The 26802-nt window shown below is 34.5% G+C and overlaps 1 long non-coding RNA gene across 1 annotated transcript in view; it reads left to right on the top strand.

Annotated features, from left to right (window-relative positions):
* Window positions 1-26802, top strand: part of LOC120351914 — a 154081-nt gene that overhangs the window by 103323 nt on the left and 23956 nt on the right. The window contains exons 3-4 of the long non-coding RNA XR_005571628.1: window positions 6637-6695; window positions 24704-24792. This is a non-coding gene — a long non-coding RNA (uncharacterized LOC120351914). The remainder of the gene's footprint in view (window positions 1-6636; window positions 6696-24703; window positions 24793-26802) is intronic.

The raw sequence follows: 26802 nt of genomic DNA, 5'->3' as shown, positions 1-26802 counted from the left end.
GACGACAAATAGAAGGAATATACTACAGTCGTATATAGAATAATAAAAATACAGTAACTGAATTCAATATGAAAAAAAGCACCTAAAATACATCGACCTATGATATTCAATTCAAACTGATTGATTTTTCATAAATTGTTTAATTCGATTTGAATTTCAGAGAAATCTATATCTATATATAAATATAAAATATATATGCAAAATGGCACTGATTCATTCATTCACTCATACATAATCAACAGAGCAGCTAAAAATCTACTGGACCGTTTAAATTTGGCAGGTTTGTTCAGTTGGTCATTTAGAGGCGCACTAAGTAAGGATTTGAAAAAAATATATAAAGATACTTCCAAAATCTGCGTTTTTCTGCGTTTTCTGAGCTTTATCAAGAATTAATCGACAAAAAATTTTCAAATTTAATACATATTTCCAGATGGGTTCTATTTTGTGTAAGAAGGACTTCAAAATTTCGCCGGAGATACGCCCAAAATCGGCGTTTGATACAAGTAAAAAATGTTCTTTTACTCGATTTTGACTCGCAGAAACGTTGAAACCCAACAACCGAATTAATTGCTTCTCTTTCAATACAACATATCCACGTGTGCTGCTACTAAACACTGGAATCTGTTGATAAATTATCGTTTACAACGTCCTAAAAAAGTAACAGATTCTGGAGTCTCATTAGTACGCGAGCCTCTCTATAAATTGACGCACAATTAAATTCAAACTGTTTCAAAACTGGTTGGAGGAGACCTAGTTGAACTCGAGCCAATAGTATTAGATACAATTATTTTTCAAATAAATATGATAATTTTGTATTTTATATAATACTACTATAATATTAGACATGGTAGTATGATCACAAACAAAAAGCAATAATCAATATTTCCTCTAAATATACTATAAGGGAATTTTTACTATACTATAAGGGGAATTTTTTATCGTATCAAAAATAACTGAACTGTTCCATTTAGAACTCATTGGGTTTTTTCTTATTAAACTTGCCTATAAATTGGTTCTATCTGTTCTAAAACCAAAATCTTTCCGTGAACAAATAAACAGTCTCCACCATGAATCAACTTATATCGTATAAGAAATTTGTTTGAGAAAACTAGGTAATTTTTCCAGGATTGAATCTTTTTCTAGTTAAAAAAGTTGATTGGAGGTTTATATTCCCAGAGAGTTCCGACGAGTCCATCTCAATCTACAAATCAAAGATGGAAATCTCACCTGTAATGATAATTTCCAGTTCAAGTAAGAGGATTCCCATGGAATCAGCCACTTGAATAATTCAACTTCACATTCCTCATTTTTCTATAGAAATGGAAAGAAGATTTTTCCACAGTAAACACTACAATTTCTCATTAACTTTAAATATTGATTACCAATAAATTATCTTTGATGATTAGTATTCTTTTGTAAAATGATTTTGTGGATAGTATAACGAGAATCTAGAGATAGTAAGAAAAACAAGGAAATTTCTGGAAAAATCCTCGTTGCCCAAATACTATTCATATTCAGCATTTACATTGAGCTACCATTATCTTCAATTGTTTTAAGTAGCCGAACTGTAACGTGAGTGCCCCATAACCATTACACGTCAATTGCTTATATCTATAGCGTACTTTTGATAGTAAGTACAATAAGTTAAGTAAGTCAGTCAGTCAGTCAGTAAGGCTAGCTGCTGCCATACTGCCACAATCATGCTTGACCTTTCTTTCATTACATGCGATTCCATTAGTCTATCAAAGTACAAACTATTTCCACGTTCGGCGGTTTTCCTTTATTGTTCATTGCTCTCTTTCCTTTTCTTATTACCGTATCTACTTCCTTTCCTCCTCCACCCCTTTCTTCTTCACCTTCAGCCGGTTTTGAAAGCGAATCGGAACATGGAGAATGTAGAGACATCGTTGACTGGGACATGCAATTTTACTTAACATTCCATTCATAGGAACGTGATTTTGAAAATTATTATTATTGTAACGTATTACGTGGCAGGGTATTGCGTATGCCTCGCGTTGACTTTACAGTCTCGATAAAGTAATTATTGTCTCGTCACGCTTGGCCGAGCGTAGGTGGGTCATTCTACAATATTGATTGAAAGCTTTTCAATTCTTATCAATTTACTCGAATTATTGTTGCAACTGATTTTGAAATTAATTACAATCTGAATCAAGAATCACTAGACATTTTTTAAAGTTATTGAAATCAAATCTTAAGCCTCAATTTGATTAAACCTGAGTTTTGTGATGACAGTTTTGAAAATGGAATTTGTTTTGATTCAACGAAGACTTCATTATGAATCAGTCTCAATCAAATGAGTTCAATAGTTTTCCTTGTTTTATGATACATCGAATATTGATAACATCTACAAATACCTGTTCATAATATTTTTGCACGCGAATATTTCTGATCTCTTATCTATAAGATCTTCCTTTCAGATGTTTGTGTGTGTAGAAGTGATATTTTGTTTTTTTTCACATTAGCTAAGTATGTACAGACTTTTGTATCACTTAACTATTCATACAGTGTAATTAATATTATTTTATATAATATTGTTCTTGTTCTTCTGTACACATCCTAATGGAAATGAAAATTATTGTTATCATTGAATATTATTTCATCACTTACAAAGTTAGCATTTTTTATTGCAACCTAAGTCGGCCATTGGCAAGTTTTTGGTACATCTCTATTTTGTCAAATTTAAAAAGGATCTAATCATTGATACCGTGCTGAGTACAACCGCCTTTTGAATTCCATGTTTTGCACTCCCTGAGACACCGAGGCGACTGAGGTTCGCTGAAACCTTCTGCCTGATCACTCCAACAGTAGAGATAACAGTTGTAGAGGGACAGTTGTAACTTTTTCCTGCTTCCAGACATCCCTGATCTCAACAGCCAGGGGGAGATACTTGGATACTTTCTCATTGTAATATTGTTCCAAGTTGTGGCAACATGGTATGCCAACAACAATCAAAATAGTCCCCTGTTATTATTATTATTATTACTAGTAGTTCTGTGAACAGTAGACCTCGCGCTAAGTAAGTTAGATTGACCTGTTGTTATGGTTTCTCAAAAATTAATGAATAATTTATCAATTTAAAATGTCTAGGAAAATCCTAAATAAACATAAAGCTTTCTATCCTATCGTACAGTGACGTGTCGTCCCGGAATGTGAGTGTGAGCGCTGTTATCAGGTCTGGCTGAAACTGTCTACAACGTTGATGGAAAGATACATTTTCAAAATGTTCGATGTTTTTGAACGGGTAGAATTATAGTTAACTGTCTACTAACGTTGATGGAAGATTCATTTTCAAGATGTTCGATGTTTTTGAACAAGTAGTATTGTAGTCCACTAAACAGCTGAATTATGATGCATAATTCTATAGTCTGATTTTTACTGTAATATTGGCGTATGAAGGAGGCTCCTTTTTCCTTTTATATTATCCTTGAAATAAAAAATTTACAAAAACCTTGTACATACTTCGACGCGCAATTTAAAAAGGAACATACCTGTCAAATTTCATGAAAATCTATCGCCGCGTTTCGCCGTAAATGCGCAATATATAAACATTTAAACATTGAGAGAAATGCCAAACCGTCGACTCGAATCTTAAGGTGCGTACAGATATACGCGCCGCGAACATGAGCAATTCACTTTTAATCAGCTGATTATATCTGTATTTTTACAGAAACGGTAAGATACAGATATAAAAAGCTTGGCATCAACTGATTAAAAGTGAATTGCTCATGTTCGCGGCGCGTGAATCTGTACGCACCTTTAGACCTCACTTCGCTCGGTCAATTATTATTATTATAATAATTTATTTGCTTGTGACAATAGACTGCAACATTGCAATATAATTTTCATAAATTAATCACCTCTATTCACAGAATTATAAGTAGCTGTAAATTACTTTCAATAATTTCAAATCTAATTTTCATAGTAGCCTAGGTATTGATATAACTGATAATACGGATTTGAATGAAATGATTCTCGCCATAATAATAGTAGGTAAATGATTCTCACCATCATTCTGCTTGAGTTTTTGTTCCGAAACAAACTATTATTACTATCTTATTATCTCTTATTATCAAGTGAAGGAGAAAGAACTATACCACAGTCCGGCTATGAGGTCGATGAATAAAGGGAGTTTTAATAAATAGTACTACTATCTTGTGTGCCCGGTAGCCTATCTTGATCCTGCAAATTCATCTTATATACTCAGTTGTGAAGTCATAATAACGTTGCTAATGGAGGTACAGTAATAAGGTGATGTACAAGATTATACATGTATGTATTGCAGTATTAAGTGATGAGCTGGAAGCCTACCCTGATCCTTCAATCATCAGAGACTGTTCATTCCTGTTCATTCCTTCACCTTCTGTTCTCGTATTCTCTATGGTCTCATCCGCTTCCATAGAATGCTGTATTGAGATCACTATCCGCTTCTGAATTATTTTTCATCATCGCTACATTATAACTTAATCATTTTATTTGATATATAGTTTGAAATAGGTTGTTTTATGTGCTCAAGATTTGACTAAATTCCATGTGAGATGGATTGAAGCATTTAAATGCTATGGAATATTCAGAAATCTAGGAAATACACTATTAGCATTTTTCACAAATCACAGATTCTCAACAAACTGAATACTACAGGAAAAACGGTACAAAAAACGATTGTTGTCTGTCCATTAACAGATAAAGCAATCAATTACAGTTGAACTCGACTAGCAGTTGTGATGTCTCATCTGTAGACTGGAAATTATGACCAAGTTGGAGTAGATAAAGTTGGATGAATGATTGAGGAGGATAAGGAAAAAAGGAAAGAGTAGGAGATAGGTGGAAGAGAAACAACATAGCTTTCTGGAATCACTTCCTTGAAGTAATAATTAATAATAGTAATAGTCATAATTAATTTGTTTAATTGTACTTCAAATTTTCTTTGTTTTTCAAACGATTAATGTAAAGGAAGCAAAATGGATCATTGATCTGTTGCTTCCACATATTCTTGTTCTCAATAAATAAATAAATAAAGTGATTCTAACTCACTATTTTCGCTTTTGAAGAATAATATTTCTCCTTACTGCAATTCTTCTATTATTTTAAGCAATTTTTCTTGCAATTCGATAAAGAAGTAATTTATAAAAAATATAACCTGTCTTTTGGAAACTCTACTATTCATAAAATTTGGGAGTGGAACAGTTTTGGGCTAGTCCTGATGCTCTCGCCGAGTCATATCTATATTATGATTTGTGATTGTATTATGAATAATAATATGAATAATTCTATTCTATTTCCATTCTTACATGATTTACAATTTTGGGTCACACTGCTCCGATATTCATTCGCTGTATGACATAAATATGATCTGAAATTTTTAAATTTATCAATAATAATTTACAGATTAATCACACATTTACAGATTTAATCAGCAGCCATAATTTTCGCAAATATTCCATCATTATAAAAATATCACTCTTTTGACTTTAATTTTCGTTCATTCGCACATTCAAACTCATTTTATTCTTACTTATCCCTTATTTTCAAAGTACTTTGCTGGCAGTTATCATTATCACCCTCATCCTATCATTCATCATTCATATGAGACTGCATGCTCTCTCATCATCCTTATTGATAACACCTCTCCTTAATCACTTCATATATTCATTTTCACCATTAACTCTATTAAGGAATGATTTAGAAGTAGTTTTCTAAGTTTTTTTTTCTTTCAAACATTAGTTTTAGTATTTTTTTTTTGTTTTGATTAGACTGTATACTGTACTTATTGTTGTGTTAAGGGAACATATTTGGGTCATTACCTGTTGTTTCCAATGTGATATTGTGAATAAATAGAATAATTTCAGATTTAGACTGACTTTGAAAGGATAGTGTTTAACCCGTTGACTCCAGTCATCCAGTCTTCCAGTTTCATGCACAATACTATACTCTACTTGGTCTCAGTGAGCAGTCGGTATTCAATCTGAATGGTCTCCAGGCATAGGCCTACGGACTTGAAATGTGACTTGGTATTCGAGGATGATGCGTAGCATGCACAGCGCGTCTTAAGCATATCACAGAGATCGACTGAGACGAGCAATCACGTACCAACAAAATGAAAAAGTCGTTGTTTGTCGTCTTGTGTCGTCTGAGGGATGTGTTTGTACCAAGTAGACTGAATCGGTCGGTTTGTCGCTCTATTCTCGGCCGTTTTTATGAGGAGAAAGTCACTGCCTGGTAGCGACGTCCAGTTACCGTTAAAAGAGCTGGAACTTCATTAAGTCCGTCACAACGGAAATCTATTATTATGCCGAGATGAGACCGGGATCAATGTGACCTGCCACACATGTGTTTAGGGCTACTAATTGTAAATGATACACTAGCAACTGACACACAATCATAACTTTTCAAGGGTTGAATCTGTTGATGACTAGAAGACCAATTGTCCACTAATACTTCGTGTTTTTGGTGTGTAGTGTTTTCTATTTTTTGTATTTTTTAGTGGAAATCGAATGAAGATAATATTATCTCACCGACTTTGAGTGGGAATTGATGAGTATCTCATGAATTTCCAAGCTGTCATACTCAACTTCTCATCATTATTGTCTGACAACATTTCTATTCTTTTGCTTGCAGGTATGTCATGGAATCCCAAAGTTCCTCCTGTAATTGATGAACCAGTATAGAAAAAATCTGTGAGTAGCTCAAAATAGTTCTGTGCACTGAAATAATATCACAAATTTCATGTTTTACCGACCAATCCCGATTGCAGACTTATAACATGCACACCAAGTGTATGATATGAATATTATTTTTCATATAACCCTAATTAATTCTTCATAAGTACTTTAGTATTGATGGGACTCGACCCATTGGATTCTTCTCTTTTGCACAGACAGGTGTGATTACAGCAAGGTACCGATAATCAACTATTACCTGCGCAATACTCTGCTACAAAACAGCCTTTCCAGATATAGGATGCCAAGAGTCAAGGTTGATATGAACCCTCTTTTCGTATAACAGGAAGACGGTTATTTTTACTTGCAACTTCCACATTTTTTTCATAATAATGCTTTACAGTGAAATATTCTAATGAGTGATACCCGCAGTTAACATTAGGCTCACATACCCATCAAATTGCCAATTACTATCAGCTTGAATAGTATGCAGAATAAAAGTTCTACCCATGATTTCCCTCACACATCACTTCACAAGCTCTCTTATCAACACAATAGGCTCTTTACTGGAAATATGCATGAGATATGAGCATTGCAACACCACCAATTTATCGACAAGTCCATAGAATGGAATTTTAGAAAAAATCTGAACGCTTTTTCAGCCTGCGGTCACAGAAAAACACCATTTATCTTCATCATCAATGGACGTCGGTGTGTTTTGACAAGGCACAAGACCCTGACATTCGCTCTCTATCTTTCTCTCATATTCTCTTGACTAGCTCTCCGTTTCTATCTACACTTGCGGTCATGGCTTCGTGGAAGAGGCAACTTCTGTCGGCTTTTCTCTGGCCAATTTGCGTTACTGACACGACACCTTTGCTAAAGACATACTTTTGTAGCTGTATTTTCTATGAGTATATACATCTAGACACCTGCGAGTGCCCAAGGGGGCAAGTGCCCAGATGTCCCGGTGCCCCAAGTCAGCCCCGTGAGAAATAGTCGAATTAGCACGTGCTTTCTACATAATCGGCATCATTTTGAGATGAGCAATTCCGTTTTGGTGAGTCATTTCCAATCTGAAAGTGTGCAGTTCGAGGTTTCAGGTCACTCGGTCTGGTTTTTAGCTCTTGAGGCTTTACTTGTCGAGATGGCCGGAGCTTGTGGTGCGAATGCATCTCAATTGGAAAAATATATTTGCCAACATATTTTGATAACATTGAACTTTTTGTTCCATTCATTTTTGAAATGATACTCATGAGATCATCTTTGTGTTCCACGAGCCAAATTTTTTTCATGGTGAGTTTCATAAGAAAGATTTAAGGTTGTAATTATGATTGGAATTAGTTTTCGAATTATATCATTGGTCAATAGTTAGATGCATGGAAATTGAAACGTCATATATGTAATTTTTATCATAAAGTCATTAAGTTTTTTTCAATCTGTGAAGTGAATTTAATTCTCGAAGATCGGAGATCAAATCAATGAGGAAGTGAAGCTAAATTAGCTTAATTCCGACATTTTGGAATAAGAAAAGGACGATATGACCTTGATGCTTGATACATTTGAAATAACAGATACGTTTCATATTTGTTGAAACGTATAAATGAGCAAATTTGAGAATGAATTATACAGAGCATCTGCTACACTCCTTTTTGAAAAATTCCCATGGTGGTACCCTAGAACCTTCCGGTATTGTTACCTTCTTCCAAAGCGAAAACCTGTAAACCATAAATTTATTCTTACTGCGACTATTAACTCCTTATCAGTTTGCCGGAATTTAAAATGGTTCACTACCAAATTACAAGTTCTTATTCACCCCTATTGTTGATCGAGTGATCAAGAACACGCAGAGACTCGAATGCGATCTGATATTGTACATTAAAAAAGAGTTATAGATTGGTTTCCAATCACGATGAAGACATGGCTCAAAAAAGATACGGTATTAAGATATCAGCAATATTTATTTAACGATTGCCACCATGCGTGTATCGTTACTAACATGAAGTTTATGGGTTTTACAAAGATTTTCGTATCGTTCATTATTGAATTGGGAGCTCAGAATAAAGGAATGGTTTCTGCCTCCAGGAAACTTCTGCAAATCCAGCTTTTGATCTACTTCGTTCCAGCTGTTTCGTATCTATGGCTTCCATCCACTACTTGGTGGAAATAGAAAAAATCCAGTTGTTTTACACGCTGGAGGGGTATTATTGAATAGTAGATTGTTGGTGCAGATTAGAACAAGGCAAACAACACTCAACCCCAGTGTTACAGATGCAATACAGATCTTGTTGGAGTATTTTATGTTTCCATTTGTCACAGGCACTCTCGTATCGTATCTCGTAAAAGAGAGGTGAATGTTTATAGGACGACATTTCAAGCATTCTGTTGACTTTCAAGTTGTAGAGCTATCAGGTACCTGCTATTATTTCAACCAGAGCTTATTGGCTTCAAGCGGAAAAATCAATTTTATGTTTAGTATTTGCTATTTGAGAAAATGGCGCTACTGGTCTTTGCAATCCTAGTAGAACTATTCCAGCCTTATCCAGTCGAAGATAGTAATTCACTTTCAATTTATTTAAAAGGCTGATTTAAATGTAGAAGTGTTAGTACCATTGCTTTCTTCTACTTAACGACTTTGTAACTTATAACGATTTACATTGAATACATTCTTAAACACACACTGCCAATTTATGGAGTTGATTCCTATGGAAATTTCTATCTCTATCAGTAAAACTGGATTACAAATACTTTCGATTTCTCGGGTTTGTATATGAAAATATCTCTGTCGGCTCTATTGTAGTAGCATGGTTCATGAATTATTATACACGACTGTAGCCTACGCATTTAGCGCCCTTTTTCTGGAGCTTGGGAAGAGTAGGAGGAGAAATCAAGGTGAGAGTTGATGGGGGTCAAGTTGTTATTTATGATTTGGCTGCAGATGGATGAAGTCGATCTTGATGATACCTTTTATTCAACATCTATTCAGGCCTTATGTGGTCTTTTATATGTGCTATACCTATAATAATATTTAGCCATCCCTTCACGTGATGGAAAATATATATTGACTGATATTAATTATCCATGGAAGTTGAATTCGAGGATGTTACAAGAAAAAAGATTTGAAATTCTTAGAACTAATGTTATGTTATATTGGGACGGTTCAAGGATCCAAAGGTTCAAAGAACCTCACACCTAAACCAAAGATTATTGTGTGTCCCAAGTATGTTAGTTGGGCAAACCAATACCTTACAACCAAACATGATGTAAAATTTACACTTCTTCTGAAAAATTTGATTCACTAAAAATAATTAACTAATTCAACAGAACTAATTCAATTTGATCATATTAGTGACTGTGTCAAATGTGTAGTATAAAGTGGATTTGATCAGTAAAACTTTATTATTCTCAATACTCATGGTAATTTTTTCATAATATGGTATAATAAAAATCAGGATAATGCTTGCTGATTTCAATTTCCAATTTTGTTTAACAATGATCAGTTGTGCATGAGAACCAATATTCATTCAGCATGACAGTCAATATTCTATATGTTTTATTCACTGTGTACATAATCCATGAGCCATTCTCAATCTGTATGTTGTCATCAACTGCAATATGTATTTTGAGTAGGTGAGATAACTTGACTCATAACTTACACAGACTAAATCTACATTAATGAATGAATTAATGACAAAATAACAGGAACATTCATAAAAAATTCTCAGAAACATTATACTACCTCCTTGAACCACTTATGAGTGTGATATTTTGTCAAGTGAAAATTCACATCTCACGTAAACTATACAAAAAAATTAATTCTTGTAAGTCACACCACTGAGTACTAAATTGTCAAAGGTTATTGGATGGCCTTATCAGTTAGCTTTTTCCAATTACTAGGCAAACAATCGATAGACCATTCATGTTTTATTACTTCCAGTGCTTTTCTCAAATCATTCAATTGAAAAATCAATATTTGAATGAGTATAGATAATATAACGCATGACGTATTCCTTCTACAATTATCCTCCAATTGCCTCCTCTACTTATTTGTAGAGTAAGAACACTTTTCTTATCAATGTGATAGCGTCATAAGAGGATACAGTCAATTTAAAAAAATGTTTTTCCAGTATATATGTATTCAACGCTATTTTACATGAACGTTGAAGAAGAGAATATCTATGTAGTGACCGTATCCATGTCTGAATCTGCTATTACTCAAGTGCATCCTAGAGTGTGGCGTTGCGTAGCTAGTTTCTTATGCCCAAATAAACAGTGTTATCTGAACGTGGGATCCACCTATTAGTCAACATTAGTGTGTACGTGAAAGCTCATCGTAGCTTGCATTTTTGGAGCGATAAGAGTGTCATTTCGTAGTTGAAACTTGTTTTTTGTTGAATGAGCTTCGAAAATATTCATTAGGACGTATTCGTACTGCTAATGTTTCGAAATAGGAAAATGTTTGAAATATTCACTTCTTTTATATGTGCTCCACATTCTTGATGTTTGAAATCGATGTGAGCTATCAATCGAAAGTAAATTTTGATAGATATTTGGTATCAATGAATGGTTATCCTGTTGAAGAAATGCATTACACAAATAAGGGAGCTACCGTCCCAAAATGGATGAATCCGTCCGTTTTGTTATTGATAATATTCTTCAATATGACTGTTTTGTATAAGCCAAATGTCTTAAATGTATAAGCCAATTTATCTCTTCATAATATTGAAGATTACTGAATTTCTATTAATGAATAGAACAAATAGTTAATTACGTCATTTTTCCATCTTCATTCGGGATTCACAACTGTAATGAGAGGCCTTTCGACTTATTCGTATATCAAATCTTCGAAAATATCAAAGTTAGTTTTCATTATTTGAAAACCCAAAATTGCATGAATATACGAATTTATTCTCAAACGAATTTATTGTGCTTGACTTGTGGCTGTGCAACATTTCCATTATACAGAATGTTTCTGAACTCACTACCAATATTCAAGGGCATTGTTCCTGGGTAAGATACATATCTAGATATCATTTTCAAACTGTCAAACTGTCCGAAAGTCATTGGTTATTCATACAGCCACCAATTTTTTCACTTACTATTTTTTTCTTTAAATTATGGATGAAAATACGGAAATGAAACTTTGCACAAACATTTCTGACAATCAGACAAATTCAAATTCCAATTCCTATTAGGGAGTGCAGAAACACTTCCCATTTATTCTATCATAAGATTAAATTGGATGATTTTATCATATTCTGTCTTCAAAACTTCAATCCTATTTCGATAATCTATATCCAAAGCAACTAAATTGTTTGGAAGTACATCAACCTAAGAAGCTGATATTTTTATTATGACAGGATTATTATTGCTTGGAGATTCATTAGTTCTAATGTCACTAGAAATCTACATAATATTCTATTCAACCAGAGCTGAAGATCTGTTCACTCACGTACCATTTTCAATTTATCAACATTTGTGCAATCTTTCCTCGTTAACCTAGATATGACTCATACCACATGAATTTCTCATTATCTAAATCTGGTGTTGCTTCATTTAAATAGTTAACGATATTTTCTGGTAGTAAGCTCCACTCGGAATTAGACTGCTTTATGTTCAGTAAGCAAATTAAGTACTGCGTAGATAAATCTTGTTGAATATTTTCTCAGAACAAGATCGATTGAAAGATGATTGCTTTGAGAAACAACAAGTCGCCCATTCCAATGTCGGCAAAACATTTTTAATAACCTATAAATCATGCAATTATGCTTGTGAAAAATGGCCTAAAAAATTATTTACAAGCAACAAATATGTTATTCACTTTCACAATACTTGCCTCGAGTGCTTAGTAGTTAACTGAATGGTTTATGTAGAACATTATTTTTTCAAGAACAAGAATCTGATCTATACCACCAAGTAAAATAGTGGAGAGCGAATATTTTACATCATTTTCTCGTGCTCCGCCTATAACAATAACTATATAACCGTAACTATCTGGTTGAACTTCGATGAAAACGAATAAAGCAGATCAGTAAACAAAAGGATGTTAATCTTAATTGCTCTATCACGACTCTGCACTAATCTTCCCTTTATCTTCTTGGTTTTTTCTGCCACACACGCTTCAAATTGTTCGCGCATTCGCGTGCGGAGTTAGAAAAATGGTCAATGAAAATTTCGGCTGTCATTGGCGATAGCAGAGAAATTGTAAATTGTAATTGATATAGGTATTGTTTGTATCGGAATAGATTATAGCTAGTGAAGAAACTATATATATCAAGGCTGAGCGTGAGTTCGTTTTTTAGTATTATTTTAAACATAATTTATATGAATGGAGCCACCGGTATATTGTTCATTTTTTTCAAGCTTGCATTTTTGATAAGTTGGTTGACCGACTCTTTTTGGTGCTTGAAAGGTGATTTTTTACGTTGTCATAATCGTGATCCAGCTATATTTCAGATTTAAAAGACACTTGAATGAGAATGTCTTTCAACTTCAAAACAACATAGAATTTTTAACATGTCAAATTGATAATATTCTTTTTTGGTATTAGTGATCCAAAATGACAACGATCGTTCACCATCATGTTAACAACTCTATTTTTCTTTCAAGTGTTATGATACTGAATGAAATCGAGAAGCTGTTGAAAACAAAGCTGATGAGATTTGGATTTAGGATTGCAAGTGTGACATATGAGCCCAGTGTCGGCTCCACTACTAGTTTGATATCGAGAAAGCTTTAGAATGTAACACAATACTTCTCTTCTCCACTTCTCACATCCACAGCTGAAGGAAAAAGTCATCTGGGAGATCAGTGTCCTTACCTTATTGACCGAGCCAAGTGAGGTCTAAGATCCAAGTCGACGGTTTGGCATTTCTCTTAATGTTTGAATGTTTATTATGTTGCGCATTTACGGCGAAACGCGGTAATTGATTTTCATGAAATTTGACAGATATGTTCCTTTTTAAATTGCGCGTCGACGTATATACAAGGTTTTTGGAAATTTTGCATTTCAAGGATAATATAAAAGGAAAAATGAGCCTCCTTCATACACCAATATTAGAGTAAAAATCAGACTATGGAATAATTATTCATCATAAATCAGCTCTCGAGTGGATTATAAAATGCATGCCATGACGCAATTCAATATCTCAATGTAACTTGGTAAAAAATCAGCAGCTGTGTAGACTATTAATTGCATGCCTCATTGAATGCAATTTTTATGCACTATTAGATGAACTATTGATTGCGTGCAATAACGCATGCAATTAATAACTAAAATAACATAGTATTGTCTCTCGAATTTTCTCGGCTTTGAACTCGGGCTGTCCTGTTGCCAGTATGTCTTGAAGGAGATTAGCTTTTGATGTTAGTATTTTTGATACACTTACCCCAACAGCCATCAGCCGTCAGTGTCCTTATTACTCCTCATATTGAGCACTTGTCTATCTTGCATCACCAAGTGTGATATTTCTACGAGGTTTGATATTTCTATATTTCTTGGATTCAATGAATAGTTCGAGAATATTTATTTGAGGTATAATAGAAGTGATCTCCTCATTTGATCTCAGCCACCCAAACGCGCCTCTTTACATTTTGTCATCAAACTACAGAATTGCAACTAGGAAATGGGATATTTGAATTTTTGTGGGGCTTCCATGCAATGCTGATATATTCAGGAAAACGAAACCGCAAAATCTCAAATAATATCTTGAAATTCCGTTTCTATTAACATTTGATTCGTGTGGTAGTATTATCGCCAGAACTAGAATCGCGTGTGTTGTGTTTCTGTCGAATTTCATAATCCTTTCTCGATTCTGCCCAGTTACAATCGATTCTTACTCCTTTGATTCTTGTCCATTTATGTATGATTATATCAACTTTCGTTTTCATACTATCACTTAGTTTTGAATATGCGTGAAATACTTGTTTGTTTTTTTTTCTTCTTCTTCTTCTTCTTCTTCTTCTTCTTCTTCTCTTCTTCTTCTTCTTCTTCTTCTTCTTCTTCTTCTTCTTCTTCTTCTTCTTCTTCTTCTTCTTCTTCTTCTCTTCTTCTTCTTCTTCTTCTTCTTCTTCTTCTTCTTCTTCTTCTTCTTCTTCTTCTTCTTCTTCTTCTTCTTCTTCTCTTCTTCTTCTTCTTCTTCTTTAAGCCAGCTCTGCGACGGAGATTGGCGATTATCAATGCAATCTGGATTCTACTGACCTCAGCTTGGAACAGGGATATTGAGTCAATGTTGAACCATTCTCTCAGGTTCTTCAACCAGAATATTTTCATTCTTCCAGGCCGGCGTCTTCCTTCAATCTTGCCCTCCATGATCAATTGCAGGAATCTGTACTTTTCATTGCGCATCACATGTCCAAAGCACCGAAGCTACTGGCTCTTAATACAGTAAACAATCTCTACTGTTAGTTTTAGTTTTATTCTAAAACCTTTGTTGGAGTACAGTGATTAACAACAGTTTTACTGGATATGTAACCAACTTATGAGTTAAGACCTCACTCAGAGCTTTCCAATTCAATTTATATTCATTGAAAACCTAATACCAATAACCTGAGTTTCTTGTTAGTTGAACGCCTTCAACGATCTTCTGAAACTTTAGAAACCATCCTTACATGCAATTCAAATGTATTTAGATAAATATCTTGCCCGTGCCGGGATTTGAACACGGGCCTCTGAATCATGAAACCAGTATCTGATCCACTCGACTACGGCCACAGACTATAGTTTATGATAATCATATTCTAAATATGAAAATAATCGATCATTTTGAAAAAGAAAACATTTGTTGGTACAATAAACCCCACCTTTCCAAAGGGGTCTTATTAAACCAGTTTTTCTTAAAACCAGAGTTTCATTCTAAGTTCAGAGCTTTTCATGATGGTTGATTGTTTTGAATTCTCTATAAATATAATTAAATTATCGTGGTATAACCTGAATTTCCCATAATCTCTCACTCCATAATCCCAATAATCTCTCTCTTCTATTAACTCCTTATCTCAAATATTCATTACAAATGCTCTCATCCCCTCCTTCCACAACTTCTTCATGTACAATACTAGCCGTCAGGCTCGCTTCGCTCGCCATATCCGTCCAGCCAGAATATAGAATATAGAATATAGATGAGCTAGGAAACAGTGTTTCAAAGATAGAAGTTACATTAAAATAGACAGCTGTCACTTTGCCACTCACATCAAAAGCTAATACTGAGTTATCATCAAGATTTCATTGACAATTTCCCAATGGATTCATTGATAGACTGAGTAGCTGCAAAATAACTGCATTTCCACGTAGTTTGTGAATGAAAATACTTGAGAGTATTAACAGATATAGTAGTGACAGATAATATACTGTCTAAAGAACTCTAATATAGAGTTGTTGATAGGGCGGAATGCAGCTGGCTTCTTTTGTCAGCTGGAACTATGATTTATATCAACTTAATTGAGTGTATTTTTAAGAATTATCCACGCACTTGCTGAATCAGCCATTGCCATGAAGAAGTGACGTGTAGAGAAAAGTGCAATAATGTGATTTGTTGTGCGACAATCTGAGTGCAGCGGCCTACAATGGCAATGACAATGGGCTAAGCCGCCATTTTCAAGCGATAAATCTCAGGTGAGCAGTAAATAATGTTTATGTTGTTGAGAGATTACTGTGTCGTTTCTGATCGACTGGCGGAATGGCATTGGAAAACTCATGAAACGTGTAATGCTTGAGCTCTTCAAACGTACTTTTGATTTACTGGAGAATTCATTACTGATGACATCCGGGAAGTCCTCTTGGCAATTGGACTATGGCTACGCTTTTTATGACAGCGAATTACTCCCACACCACTGTCATTACGTCGTATGATCTGTTTTATTTATATTATAGCAGTTGTTCTCCTTGCTTATACAGTGAGGAACTTCACTACCCTCAAGGGTCCTCGAACTTCTCAACCAAGAAATTTTAGAATGAATCATTGGAGCATATAGTTGGATGTATATTGAACAGTCGTCGTCGTCTTCTTACAGGAGTAGGCATTAATACCTGTTCCGCCTTCAAACATTCTCCCACCTTTTTCTTGGTCTTCCTATACTTCTCCACCCTTCTGGCTTGTGAGCAATGACAGTTTTGGGGATTCTTCCGTTTTCCATTCTCTGAACATGCTTTCTCCACTGTTGTCGATTCTCGTCATCTCGTTGAGGTATAGAGAACACATTGAGCTCTCTACGTATATCAATATTATAAATACTGACCTCTCTGGTGCATCCCTTCACTGACCTCAAAAACCTCATTTCGGCCGCCTGTAACCTGCCCCGCTCCCTTTCCTTTGGTACCCAGGTTTCAGAGCCATACAGAAGTGTAGGGACGGCCATTACTTTACAAAATTTGAGCATCGTCTCTTTTCGGGCTTTATTTTTCAGAGCTCTGTTAATAGTTCCGCATATGTACTGGAATCTGTTAATTTTTATTCAAGTTCTGATCGTTCTTGTATGTAATATCATATCCCAAATGTGATACCTGTTCCAGTATTCTATTAAACAGTCTAGCATGGAATCAATTCACAGATTACAAGCATAGTAAGCCCAGTAAGAAATTGGGATACTGTATCAGCAAAATATCCACGTAACTAGGATAAAAACCAAAAAATATTGATCAGTGATGTGAAAATAACGTAACAAGTTGAAGTGTATTGGAGTGCACCCCTCTTTAAGTGAACCTGTATATGGAGACATCGATTGTACTCCACTTGTTATGATATTGATATCACAAGAAAATTTTTGTATTGTCCAGCCCAAGATCCTTGTATATTGAGATTGTCAATTAAATGTTTCATTCGTCATAATACTGTAGAATTTTGAAAACAAAAAAAAAACATTATAATACTTCATTCGAATATCAACATGAAATAAATAATATATTTTGCTCAACGTAACCATAATAGGCAAAAGCTGGGGTATTGCCAGCAAATCCTGAAGGCTGTGAGCTACAACGAGCATCTCTCTTAGAAATCTTGACTCGAAAAATGATAAGACCGTTTCATCGATAGATCAATATTGAAAATTAAAAAGAAATTAGGTGCTTCACTATTGAGATGACTATAGGAAAAAACGTAAATTCAAACTGTAAATTCAAATGGAGGTGACATAAGATAAGGAGATCGATCATAAACGATGAGTATTGAAATTAAATTTTTCCACATTTTGAGAAAAATAATTGATTTGGTGAAAAATATTAATTAGGCTTGTATACATTCATCCCTTCTGGTCTGGATTGATGATTTCAATAAATATTTTAATGTGTTTGTTCTTTATTTCGTGACACTAGTGGGTAGTTCTGTCTCTCAAGAAGATTGCAATGATTATTATTGATGCTCGGATCTGTGATTTGAGTGCAATCTGAAAAAAGTGAAACCCCTATTGCACAACTTGATGATAAACAATACAATGTCACTTTTGATTGCAGCTCTTTTGTCATCATAGAGACTGACAATCAATGAATAACATCCGATGTTATTCTGATGAATAACTCCTTGAATTATCGCTTCACAAATGATAAACGTGTCTAGTAATCTTGTATGTTTTCTACTGTCATTACTTCTGTTGGAAGGTATAGACTATACATTAATCAATCTTATAGATTAATATAAATTTTATACATTATATACATAAATATACATTTTTTTGTGTTAAAATAATGCAAACAAATACGACAAGGGAGGAAAACAGGCATTCGCCAAAAACGTTTACTAATTATAGATTTAGTCACTTGAATTGTACAAATATTGAAATTGCATCCAAATATTTTTGTATCAGAGAAAAAAATTCCTGTAGGAAAAGCAGTTTGATTCTATTATTTTTTAATATCCTCGAAAATATTTTTCATTCTCCTAGATATGATTGATGGACTTCCATAAATAGAGAAGTTCCTACTTCAGAGAAACATAATAGAGAAGTGTTCAACATTTCCATTACATCTGAATTTTTTCTCTAGGCATTCAAATTATCTATGTAAATGTGTAATATTTTTCATAAAATATCATTTCAACTGGTGAATTCTTAGGCATCATTGTTGATAGTGCATCTATTTCCAACAAACCACTGACCTATAATGTATAGCTGAATATCATTCATTCGTCACTTTCATTGTAATCCCTCAGTTGTAGGGGATAATTAGGAAACAGATTCGAACCATGACGCCTCCTGTTACTTTTTCTTTTCCAGTAAAACAACTAATTACCGATTTTATGTTTTTTCTCCAAATCCTACGAAGGCGAGAATCGTTGGATGAGGATTCCGATGTCTGCTATATAGTTTTGCAATAATTTATTCTAATTAAGATGCTAGAAGCGAGCCAATTAAATACGAAGTCAACTCTTTTTCTTGCAGAATCTCAGTCTTTTTATTTTATTTGATACCGCGCGCCTGGACAGCAATCGGAGTTTGACTGTAAAATTGATATTTTATTAGGTTCGCTTGTGAATCGGTTTTTAATAACTTTCGATTGGGTTGTTGGTTGCGTTAAGGAGATTATTTAGGAGATTTATGCATGCCTAAAAGCGGTGTGCCAATGATTTTGTCCGAAGCTAAAGACCCGGGTACCCTATTTCAATGCGGGCCAACTGTGAGATTCTATCAGATAAGTAACTCCATCAGGACATGGTTGGAATGTTAAATAAACTTCTCTCTTCAAGACAGCACAATAATGAGCGATGCTATTTTTTCTAAAAATATTTTACAACACTTCTCAGCCAACTTGATGGGAAACGTGAATTGTAATTTGGAAGTGATTAGAATTTCATAAATGACAGTGGAGACTACTGTAAGGTGATTCTGGTAAACTAATGCTGTCACTCTTTAAACTAGAAAAACGTTAGAGAGTTTTATTTGGTATGAGTGATTTGATATTAGAACAACCGCTGGGTCAACCATTTTCTCCATTGAGAGCGAAAATTACTTAATTTATATACTAGTAGTTCTGTGAACAGTAGACCTCGCGCTCAGTGAGTTACATTGACCTGTTGTTATGTTTTCTCAAAAATTAATAAATAATTTATCAATTAAAAATGTCTAGAAAAAATCCTAAATAAACATAGAGCTTTCTGTCCTATATCGTACCGTGACGTGTCGTCCTGGAATGTGAGTGTGAGCGCTGTTATCAGGTCTGGCTGCAACTGTCTACAACGTTGATGGAAAGATACAATTTTCAAGATGTTCGATGTTTTTGAACGGGTAGTATTATAGTCCACTAGACAGCTGATTTATGATGAATAATTCTATAGTCTGATTTTTCCGGAAATATTGGCGTATGCTCCTTTTCCCTTTTATATTATCCTTGAAATGCATAATTTCCAAAAACCTTGTATATACGTCGACGCGCAATTTAAAAAGGAACATACCTGTCAAATTTCATGAAAATCTATTACCGCGTTTCGCCGTAAATGCGCGCAACATAAAAAACATATAAACATATAAGCATTTAAACATTCAAACATTTAAACATTAAGAGAAATGCCAAACCGTCGACTTGAATCTTAGACCTCACTTCGCTCCGTCAATTATAATCAATCACTTTTTTGTATCAATTTGTGACTCAAATTTTCATCAATTTTATCACTTTTATATTTTCAATGGAAGTATCTTCCTTTGAATACATACAGGAAGAAAGAGAGAGTCATAGAAAAGAAGATTGTGAGAGAAGTGGATAAATTATTGAAAAATAAAATATTTTATAGCTTGAAGGAGTAGTGTATGACCCATAACATTCATGTATAAAATATGGATAGGCTTCTCATACTAATATTGTAAGTACTCATTTGAGCCACGTTTACACTAGAGTTGTCAACAGAATGTTGATCAGTTTTCTTCAAAAAAGTTGTTGATTTTTTCTGTAAGGAACAAGTTTAATATTGCTGTCTTCTTTAAGGAATTGGCAACAAATTACCAATGTTGAAAACTCTGGTGTGAACGTATCTCTAGAGTAGCAATAATACAATAAAAAACTTAATAAAAAAAATATTGTCATCAATTCATGTACTCCGAAATATCACAATCATCTGTTACCAAAACACCATTGATATAACAAAAATAGGTATTGAATGAAGAAGTCAACTCATTTTCGTACTGTATTTATGGTACCCGAAAGAGGGACTCTCCAACATCTTGCCGTGTAGTGTGGAACCACTACAGGGCTATCTCTTCCATATCTTGCGGTTCCATGCAAAATAAACATTAACGCTTCCCCTCCTCAACATATTCTCAAATCCTCTACCCACCTCCCTCCTTCACCTTCTACTCCTCTTACCATCTTTGTTGTTCATTGTGTTAGCTCTGGGCAGCAGAACAGAACTCGCAGAATGTTGCGGTCTACAGCGTTGTAGCAACAGATGTTGGCTGGTGACCGCCGCGATATATCAAAGAGCACCATTGTGGCCGATGTAGAAATTATGATTGAATGTTGGAAATTTTTTACGGCACGTTAACCAATTAGAGGCGAACAACATCAACCGCAGATTATACACGGAATGATTCAGCTGCAATTATTTGGAATAGGTATTATAATCCTTGCTGTTTTACCGTGTTAATTCAGATCGGGTCTTTTTCTGTTCTAGATACTCTACAGTTGAACAGAGAAACAGATTTTCTAACTTTTTAACCTACGCCGAATTTTTGTATTAATACTTTTGGTTAAAGTCTTCTGAATTTCTCAACTGAATTTTCTATTCGATTCCGAAATATGTTGAAGGTCTCTTCCTATTGTTTCCTTCAATCATTTCATGCGACCCCGACAAAATATGACTTTCAGCAACCCCCCCCCCCATCGGCAAGAATTTCTAAATGTATTCTTAACAGTATAGTATGCGTTTCATTGTTACAATGAGTTGCATGAAAGATAAATTCAAATTAGAGAAATTAAGTAGTGAAATTATTTAGTGGGGAAGAAGTAGTGTTCGAAACTTGTTTAAAGGATCTGAGCGACAAAAGCAGATGTATTCGTAAACTGCTATTTATAACAGGTTATCAAATGCCACTAACTATGTAAATTTCGCTGCGGTTTTCATTTGGAAGAATTTACGGTAATCTCAAGAATAGTTTTATGGCCATCCACGACAGACGGAGATATAATATAAAGTTATGAGAATACTAAAATATTTAGAACGGATATATAGATATATCATGAGTACATTGAAGAACGATTAAGAAGTTAATATAGATGGAATAGCTACCGGCTAAAAGTTATACGGTTTCGGAGACCCTGATAATATGATAATATACATATTGGGGTGCCTCAGGGAAGATATACTTGCGAGTGGGTATGCTAATTTAGATGGGATGGTGATGGGAGGGGGTTTATCAATTCGCTCCAGTGAATGATGGACGAAAATAATTACATTTTGCTTCGATAAATCACAACACACGGCGGGAAAATTGAATTTTGACGCGGTTTTTACATTGAGACTGAAAAGGAAATATAGCCTACGTGCAGACACTGCGTACAACGTGCTGGGCATTTGGTGAAGACCTCATGCAAAAAGGACCAACGCAAAGCAACGCAATGTTTCTCGTCAACTTCCCACGCAAAATCCATGTTTCTCACTCTTCTCCTCCCCCCTATCCTCATTCTACTGTACCCTTTCTTTCCCCCCCCCTTTCTTCATTATTATATCGATACCTCCAAACCCCCTCTCCTCTCATAATGTGAAAGAAACAGTAGATCTATAACTGAGTACGTGCACTATCTTGTTTTCTTTCATCTCCAAACACTTTTCTCTCCTTAATCCATTTCTTACCGTTCGACTTTGGCAGAATCACAGCTGCCCTTCTTGCTTTCCATTATTTTTTCTTATATGTTATGTACTTCTCTGCTTCGCACGTCCTTCAAAGTGATTTATCAATATACTTGAAGATAGGCTCGAGCTTCTGACTTGAAAGACATAGGATCATTGATTCTTGATGAATGTTGCATAATCAAACGCATCAGGAATATTATTGATGCATCATCATTATCTAATGAATATGAAAGCACGGCAGTGTCATTCTAGCACATGGAAGAGTTTCAATTAATCTCTATAATTAGATTACGTCTCAGGTGTTTTCCATTTTCCTCTCTCCATTTACTAATTTAGGCCTATCCCTGACATACTTATTGTCTATTTGTCTTGTTTTTCCATCATTATAACGAAAACATGTATTGATTGAACTCCAGGTTTCAAAGACCCGTGAATTTGTCTCATGTTATTTCAGATTAGAATGAATGTATGAATTATTGTAGTGATTTTTCCTTTGATGCTGGTGGTGTTAATTTTCTGCTCATAAATTTCAAGAATTATTGTAAATGTATGTAAGGATGAATGAAGTTAGTTTTGATTGAATTGCATGTAAATGTGATCAAATGGATAGTATTATATTGAACCATCAGTAAATACAACTTGAATATTGCTCCTATTGCAGTGACTCTGGGCAAATGAAAACTCGTATGAGTTGGGAATGCAAAATGTGGTCATCTCCCCCTATCCATTTCTATTGATTCAATACGACAAGCCTACACGACTGCAATAGATAGAATTGATGCTCAACTTGAACTTAGCAATCTGCTCGTTTTATATTGAAGAACAACATAAATAACGAGAGTAGTGCAATCCGAGTGTATAGTACTACCAGCTTTTTACAGAGCTAATAAAGTTGGAGCCGGAGAGGTTTAACTATGAATATTTATCGGGAAAACATTATTGCCGAAGGGAATAATAACTGTACAACTGCTCGTAAGAAGTATATAATGCAGGTTTAATTTAGAGTGAATTGTGGAGTGTTGGAGTTGACTTACACTAGCTGCTATTAAAATAAAATCAATGAAATACAGCCGTACAAGAATATAAAATAAATTGATATTATTTTATGAGAGGACTTGATCAGGTTTTAAATTCAATTCATTGAAGGACATTGAAGGAATTGATGGGGTAGGCCTATCGATTTTATTGGAGAAATGAACAGAGTCAACATGTTTGCGGAAGCTCTCTCATAATAAATGTTAATATTTTGTTGATGAATAAGTTGTAACAAATAGAGTATTATTCGAGCAATTGTTATTACTGAGGATACTATAATAAAAATTATGCTAAAAAACAGCAGTTCAAATTGGAAAAAATTTTGTTTACTAGGATGTTAAACACGGAACTAAAATTGATAGGATAACAAGAGTCAGGACTCGATACCATGATTCAGTTTCCTCAATTGAATCTTCTTGATAGGTTTGTTTTAAATTGGCTATTGATCGCCTCCAATTTGTGGAAATAAGTCTTTCGATGGAATTAGGCTGTCCATGTTTGCCAGAGATATAGTTGTTTATATAGGATTGGAGTTTTGAATTAGCCGCCCGATTTAAGACTCAATGATGATGACTCGATTGTGGAGTAGCATCGGCGTCCCAACGTCTGTCTTCCTAAGATACCTATAGTGCGGTCAACGTTATAATGGCAGTGTTTGTTTAGCAATGCTATTGTTATCCTTGTCTATCATTCATCAAAGCGGATAGCGCCTCTCTTTCTCGCTATGCTCTGTTGCCAGATCGTCTTTTAACAACGTGGAATTAATAATCAATTAGAAAATATTTCATCTCAATTATGATATCTCATTATGAAATTATTGAAAAGTATAATGTCTTGCTCGATAAAATATAATTTAACATTTTAAACGAAAATGAACAGTTGATATTAAATAAATAAACCTAATAAAAACAATATAAAAACATGTAGTACCCTTTTTATTTAAAACATTTCAAACAACTAGTTTCGGCCTACTTTGGCCATTCTCAAGTTTAAATGCAAAAATAAAATATCATCTTGTTTATGTCTCAAATGTTTTATGTTTCAAATTAAGAGGTTTTATCAATGAACCTGTATCAGCTACCGTCTATAGAAGGCATTGACAAGAAAGAGGATCGGCAACGTTTGCTCTCCTATTTTTCTCCACTACCATTATAACGTGGACCTCATCATAGCAGCATTTAAATAAGTAAAACTGATTTCAAACTGATCTCATTTTTGTTGCAGGTACAGTAATTGGGGGATCAAAAAACGATTGGTGTTTGAGATAATATGCTTGAAGTAGCTGAAATTTGCCCGAGCTACCTTTCAAAAGAGTGAGTAGTATTATTAGGGATGCAATAGCGATTCTCATTAATGAATATTTTCGAAGTTCCTTAAATCTCAGAACTTTAGCATTTCAATCTCTTGATCATTATCAATGGAAATAGCATCTATTTCAAGATAATATTTTAAATTTTGGATAGAATGATCAACTTCTGCCATCAGGACGGTTGTAGGTTCGATACCCTGCAAGCGCTTGGCTTTTGATAACCTCGTCTCGTTACCAACGCACATCGGACTCTTACGTGGGCATCATCCTGGACTTAATATCCATCACCAAAAAGCCTGAAGCTGCATTTGAATAGTTTAAAAATGTATTTTTAAAATGATGCAACGTTTCTCCACTTTTAGATACAGACTACCTTGGCGTTACTCCTTATCTAGAGGAAGTGGAACTGAATTCAACGTGTTTTTAAATTTAGGTTATGCACCTCTCTTGTGAAAATACGTAAATAAACTTACAGAGATAAATGTAGAGTACTCACAGATAAGAGTACTTGAGTAGGCTATAATGCATGGGTTGCGTAGTAAAATTGGAAATTTACTTAAAAATCGATCAATTTTCAATTCGGCTCAAACAAGTTGTATCAGAACTGACTGGTTTTATGAGTTAGACCACACAATACAGTAGCATCCATTGAATCTTGATCAAGCTTGTTTTCATATTTATTTAGAACTCAATTTTGAGTTACTCGTACATGAATGTGTTGAGAGTTTGGGTTGAGTTTCAAACTTTATTGTAGAACATTGGACAGTTTTCCATATATTTGTCATAATTCATTGATATTTTTGAATTCTGGGAAATATTGATGTAATGGAGAGGAAAGTTATATTACAACCCCTTGCATTAGATCTGAGGATTTTGAATAAATATTATGCCCATGTTTTTGAAGTAGTTAGGCCTAAACCAATTCCATAAAAGGTATTTATGGTAAATCTCAAATTCTATCCCCTTTTCACGTTATAACCGATCGAATTATGTAGCGGGAGTTTATAACGACCACAAAATTTATGGCTTCTCAAACTTTGGCCATGACGTCCACCTTATCAGTACAGAAACTCCAATCGATCTCTATAAGGAGATGGTGACTAGATCTTGCAAGTCCATATTATTGGATTACTTAATAAAGTACGTCGCTTTGCCTTAGCCTGATTGCTAACATAAATCAATCAATCAATGGTCGATTGTGAACCATTAAAACTGGCGCAGTTTGTCAATCAGTCAATCACACGACTTGACATGAATGTTGTGTTACTCCGCAGCTTTGTGCTCTATCTATGGATTTCCATGCGTCGCTAGTGTTCGTTATTAAATACAGCACGCCTGGGCAGTGGGCAGCATGCCCATGTAATTCAACTGTTATTATGAACTTGTATAAGTTGAGTGACTAGTATTTCTACTCATTGTCTTGGATTCGCGGAAACTTGCTGTAAATTGTTGGATTTGAATTGAATGAAGTGTGGATGATAATTATTTTTCTACATTCCTTTCTTCAACTTGATACCTGTACTGAATATTTTTTCCTATCTACCCGAGAGTTTTTTCCTCAAGAAACTATTAATCATAACGTAATATTTTTACCGTTTCCACTATTCTACTGAGATCATCTTCCTCTTAAAATTTTCTCGTTTGAAATCAACTATTAGGAGAATGTCGTCCTCAAAGTATACGCAAGATATCTGCTCTGTTATGAAGTGGGATTCGTTCCACTGGACTTCACGACTGATGCATACCTTACTCATATTCAATTTGAATTAAACACTCTTCAATGACGTCTTGAAGACAACCCAACAGTGCTTTTATTACTCCATGTCTGTAGCTGTGCAAACTGACTGACTCATAGAGCTACAATTGTGTTTTCTACATCTTTATAATAAAGTATTAACATTCATATCTCGAAAATCTCTCGTGATTTATTAGTAATTTGATGAAGGTTTAAGATGCATGATCCTTGCATAAATTATTTGCAGAATGCGATTTGTGAGATTAAGTGGATTTCATA

This window comes from Nilaparvata lugens, chromosome 6 (assembly GCF_014356525.2).
Source record: "Nilaparvata lugens isolate BPH chromosome 6, ASM1435652v1, whole genome shotgun sequence".
Taxonomy (NCBI): Eukaryota; Metazoa; Arthropoda; class Insecta; order Hemiptera; family Delphacidae; genus Nilaparvata; species Nilaparvata lugens.
The sequence above is the reverse complement of the archived record's forward strand: the minus strand, read 5'-3'. Positions and strand labels throughout refer to the sequence as shown.